Below are 6,112 nucleotides of genomic sequence, written 5' to 3'. Positions count from 1 at the left end.
CGCTGTGGTGGTTGCGGTGCCGCTGCTGTCGGTGTCTCCGGTGCCCGGCCCAGCGCCGGTGGCCGCTCCGGGCTCTCGGTCCCTGCGGGCTCTGAGCAGCCCCGGCACGGATCGGACACCGCCCCCGCACGGGCTGGGTATGCATCCGCTGGGTGCGCGGTGGTTCAGTGCCCGGAGGGAGCTGGAGAGGGACATTTTCCAAGAGCCTGGAGTGACAGGACAAGGGGCAATGGCTTCAAACTGAAAGAGCGTAGGGTTAGATTAGATATTAAGATAAAATTCTTTACTGTGAGGGTGCTAAGGCACTGGAACAGGTTGCCCAGAGAAGCTGTGGATGCCCCATCCTTGGGAGTGTTCAAAGCCAGGTTGGACAGAGCTTTGAGCAGCCTGGTGTAGTGGAAGGTGTGTAGAGGGGATGGAGCTAGATGAGCGTTGCTGTCCCTTCCAACCCCAGCGTTCCCTGCCTCCCGAGTAGCCCCGCAGGCTGGGCCAGGCACGGGGGCTGCACTGCCGGGGCCCTCTCGGGACGCTCTGCTTGGATGGGCCGGCACCGCACAGGAGCCACGGAGCGCGACCCGGCCTCGGCTGGGCTCTGTTGTCTCACCTCCTTCTGTACCATGTATACCTCACACAAAGCGTGCACAAAATTCCGGCCTTCCGCCCTCCTGCAGTGTTTCTTTTGCCCGTCCCCTGGCTTCGTGGCTTCCAATTTAATTTGAAATGGCACCGAGCAACTTTCTGGGTAGTTGCCTCTTCTGCAGCCAGCGCAGTCGCTGTGTGCAGCGCTTCTGGCTCGCTGGGCTGACTCAGCCCCCCTTGTTTCAGGGCACGATCTTTCCGAGTGCCCGTGTGCTGCAGGGACACCGGGACGCCGCTGCTGCTCGGAGCTTTGTGCCCCGCACCGAGGGGAAGCCGCGCCTCGGGAGCTCACCGGCTGCTAACGGGCTGGATGCTGCACTGCCCGTGTAAATCAGATTGATTGGATTATTGCGAATCAAAAAAAAAAAGGCGGTGTAATCGCAGTAGCCTTCTGAGCACGCCGGCGTTAATGGGGAAGGAGTGATATGATTAATATCAGTGGTTATCACAGCCGCGAGCGGGAGCCCCTGCGGGCAGACGAGCCTCGCACTGCGGCGGTCAGCACAGCAAGCCTGTGCTACTAAAGGGGTGAAAAGTTCAAGCCTCTGATCAATAATCCCAGAGGGTCAGGCAGGAAAATTCAGCTCCATTCAAACCAGCATGTGGAGGGTTTGATTTATTTGTTTGATTTGATTTTTTTTTGGCGGGGGGGGGGGCTGTTTTTGTGGGGTGTGTTGGGCATTTTGTGTGCTTCTATATGCTAATACAATTTATGCTTTCTGCTGGGGATACAAATGGATGGGAAGAGAATTGAGGAAAAAATATGTTGGGGAAGGGTCAAGAGAGTCAAGATTCATGGCTGCCCATTCAGTGTTAAGTCAGTATTTTATGGATTCTGGCAGGAGTGTAGCTCAGTGCAGCACAGAAGGATTTGCATCACTGTTCAGCCAGTTTGGTTCACGTGTCAGGCAATTAATTTTAACCGACCCTTAGTTATAGATATTGGCTGTCCTGTTAGAGAGTATGTGTGTTTTAGAGAACTCCCTGAAGACCCTGAACTACATTTAAAAACCCACTTAGAAGTCCAGTAGTCTGTGTTGTAACATACAGAATTTCCCTATCTTTAAATGAGACAATTAGTATATACTAATATATGTGTGTATGTACTAATTGTTTGTTAATGCTGACATTTTTATAGTCTTTGTTACAGTTTCATGAGTAATTTGGTATGGGATTTCTTTCAATTGTAAAAAAAAAAAGACCTTTTAAACTTTAAATACTTTAAATAATTTAAAGTGTAAAGCTATCACAATTTTCCTAAGGATTTCAAACCCGTGACAGGGTAATGCAGTTTTACAGCAATTCAGTTTCTGCATGCTTCAAGACAGTTACAGGATATAGTAAAGAGGAAAGGATTGCCTTGAGGCAACTTGTGGTAATAAGTTGGAATACAGAAGGATCTCTCAAATACTTCCTGGGACTGGTGAAATTTGATTTGGTATAAAATGACTGAGTTTGGAAAGAAAAGTCGGATCTTCACATTATGTACAGTATCTCTTTTTGTGAAGCCCAGCTGCTTCTTGCATATACTTTTTTCACTATGGAAGAACAATCTTAAATGCTAGATTTTCTGAGTTAAAAAACAACATTATTAAAATACTTAGAGTTTCATTAAATCAAATCTAAACAAGTGTGTGTCACAGACTTTTGATATTGGTTTGTGTCTTTAAGATGAATCAAAATTTTTTTCTTTTCAGTCACTGTTTTGTCTTTCTTAAATAGTGTTGACTGCAGAAGAGAAGGAAGGAAGTTGTCTAAATCTTTTAACCTTGGCTATTATAATTAATATAATTAATATAATTAATTCTGTCAAAACAGAAGCAAGCAGGTACCTCTGGTGCTGTGTTCATCTGAAAATAATAAAATGTGTAAGACTGAAAACCAGCAATTTACTTGATCAGCGTCAATTTTTTTTTTTTCGTGGAGGAAAGTGGAAAGATGGTGAAGATGTGCACAATTAGCTTTATACCCTGTTTTTACACACTTTAGCCCATATATTGAGAGCAGTGATAGACTGTAAAAAAGACCCCACTCAGACTTGTTCTTTAAGGGGCTTACAGACAAAGCTCTGCCGAGCTACTCCCCAGAGCAGCCATTCAAGCCAGGAAGATCAGTGACTGCTAACCATGGACCATGGATTTGGTAGTTGGATTTGGTTTAAAATGCCATTAAAAACCACCAACCAACCAACCAACCCACCATCTGATCTGCTTTTCTTGGAGTTAAATCCTCAGCAATTTGGGAAACCTCCTACTCACTCAGTTTTGTGATATTACAATGATAGAAGAAATGAGAGGGATAATTCCTCCAAGGTTCTGGGGAGCAGGAGTGTGTTTCATTTATATTCAAGCAGCGTCATCACCTCCACTTGCCTTACAAGGATCAGATTTTGCCAGGCTCTGCATAACACTGGGGAATTTTCATGCATTTACTCTCTCCTCCTAAACAGGTCAATTGTCCCTCACATTATGGCTAATATGAGGCACATGTACTCTGTTTTCTATTCACACTTCCTTGCAGTAACAAACTGTGGCCATGTTCCTCTGGTTGCCCTTTCATCTGCTGGGAAGCATCCCAGGGAACACTTCCACATCCACCTCGACCTTCCATGGGCAATATAGATGTCCTTGCCCCATAACAAATGGGGAAAATGCTGCATTTTCCATTGCTAAGGTCTCCTCTCCTGGCATGACAGTAACAAACACCATTTCCCCTCAAACTGAAAAATCAATTAACATGATGGTGTTAAACTTGTCTTAGCAGTTTGTTCTCAATCTGTACATAATTTTCCCTGTTATATAAGCTGGTGTGATAAGGGATATTAATTGTCCCTGCAGAAATTGTCTTGATAATATTCTTAGAACATTTTACTTCTAGCGACATTACTGCTGCTCCTGGGATTGCTGCAGATCACACAGTTATTTTAATGCACCATCATGAAGATACAGAATGCAAAGCAAAGAGAAAATATAACTAAGCATTCCTTCCTGTCCACATCTTTAAAAAAAAGAAAAAAGGTGGAACAGAAATTTAAAAGTAGGGTCCATTTTCTCTTAAAATCAGTGCAGAAGACTTCCTTCCTGTCACAGCTCAAGCTTCCAGGCTGCTTCAAGGAGAGGATTTGCCATTTCCACCAATAAATTATTATTAGTAGTAATAATAACAAAAATTTATATATATATATATTATATCTTATATATCTTATATATATTATATATATTTAATATATTGTATATTATATAAATATAATTTAATTTAAAGTATAATTACAATTTATATTATATATAATATATACTATGTATTATATAGTATATATACTATATGGTATATAATATATATTCTATTTATATATTTTACTATACTATAATCTAATTATATATATTATATTATATTATATTATATTATATTATATTATATTATATTATATTATATTATATTATATTATATTACATTACATTATTTATAAATAAATAATAAATTAGTAATATTTCTGTTGTTCAGTCTTTTGTGTATTACTGCATATTATTAATTAGTATTGGGATTGCAAGGTCACTGGTATTTTTCTCTCACGAAACTATTTCTCTGACACCCCAAAATTATAAAAGGTCCCGTGCTGCACTTCACACCAATCTTGTGTGGGGCTGGCTGTGGCTGTTTCCACCAAGGATGGGTGCCAAAGTTTGGTGCTGTGAGTTTAGGGCAGTAAAATGTCAATCACCCTTTTGCAATGCAGCATCAGAGGCACGTGGCTGCTGGTTTCAAGCACAGCAAAGCTGGAGATGCAGCAGCAGAGGAGGAAAGCCACGGGGAGAGGAGCCTGTTCTCTCAGCCAGCTGGAAGCCTCTTTCTCTATGGCTGGATGGAGTTTGCCTCAGCCCCCCTGCCTGCACACAGCTTCTCAAAAAGCAGTTGCTGGAGTGCCTGCAGTCATGATTTCTCTCCCTAATATCACCCAGGAAATCAAGCAACAGAAACTGTGTAGTATTTAAAATAACCCAAGATGAAAAAAAAGATCCAAACCCACAAACAAAGCAAATCCACCTTCCTTGGTAAGAGTAGTATTTTCAGCAAGATCTAAATGTTTAGGGACCACAGTAGCATTGCCAAAAGTTTAAAATTAGACTTGTACATTTAATCCATTTGAGCAAGATTCAAAATTTCAGCCTAGAAGTACGCTAAAAATATTCTCCCTGCCGTCATCTTCCAACTATGCTGATGTTAAACTGGCTCATTGGAACAATGGAAGCAAGTTTTGTTCAGGAAGTATTTAAAAGTCTATGTGAAAGTTAACCATCAAGGTAAATACACACATATATTTGACTGCAAACACATGAGAGTAATATGAGAAGCCAGGAGCACAGGTAAGAGTATGACATGGAAGTGTGTATGTATATGTGAGTTGAAGCCATAACTACAGAGGGTTATTTTTTCCCTCTGGTTCCCAGGATTATGAAGACTGGAACCTTCCCAAGTACCTTTCCTGGGAGCACCTTTCCTGCAGACTTAAGATGTATGCAAGCAGCCTGTTCAAGTCTCCTTTCCTTTTTCTATTTTTCTTCCCTAGAATTTTCATACTCATATTCTCATTTACTGTTTTTATTTAATCTTCTGAGTTTTTAGGGTTTCTTTTTTTAGTCCAGAATGACTCTGAGGTCTTAGTATTTCTTTTTTTAAGCCCATATTTTGAATTAAGTATTAAAAATTCTACTTTGAAAGAAGAGCAATCTGTGGATTTTGGTTTAAACCTAAATTTTGGTGAATTTAAATCAATTCTATTTTCTATAAATGCAGTTTCATCCAAACAACTGGGCAAAATGTGAAATTTCCTCCATTATTTTTTCATACCTAAGTGTTAGAAAAAAATTTTGAATAAAAGCTCTGCCACTGCAAGTGGGTCTTTGCCTGTACAACCCATTCACACAAAATCTGCTGGTGATTGCAATGATGAGAAGAAAAATCAGTTTCATCTTTAGTACTTGTGCCTTTGTATTCTGCCTTCTAGCATGTTGCACTCAGATTAACTTCTTCCTGTAGTTGCTGCTTTGTTTGGGTTCCAGGCAAACCCTTGTACATGCCTGGATTTTGTTTTAGGCAAAAAATCCAGACAAGAAACTGCACCATCCATTAAATCAAGCAAACAGCAAAGATTGGATCAGTGTGAAGACATGGCATCTCAAATAAACTTTTAGACTTCACTGGTTTTCTGGAGAATTAGAGCTCTCTGCAGAACATACTGAAAGGTGACCACCTCACTGCTTTTATTCACTGCACTTAAATGTGAAAAATAAAGAAGGCAATTTGCATCTCATTGCAGGTGAGTGACAAAACTTTATGGGTCTTCCTGTTCTGTAACGTGAATCAAGAAATGACAACTACATGGATTCATTTGTAAACCATAGTGATGAGACAACCCCCTGAACATATGGCAGGAAAGAGACATAGACTTTTGCACAGAGTCATTAATCTTCAAATT

This window comes from Ammospiza nelsoni, chromosome 1, assembly GCF_027579445.1.
Source record: "Ammospiza nelsoni isolate bAmmNel1 chromosome 1, bAmmNel1.pri, whole genome shotgun sequence".
NCBI classification, from domain to species: domain Eukaryota; kingdom Metazoa; phylum Chordata; class Aves; order Passeriformes; family Passerellidae; genus Ammospiza; species Ammospiza nelsoni.
This window is presented reverse-complemented; position numbering follows the sequence as displayed.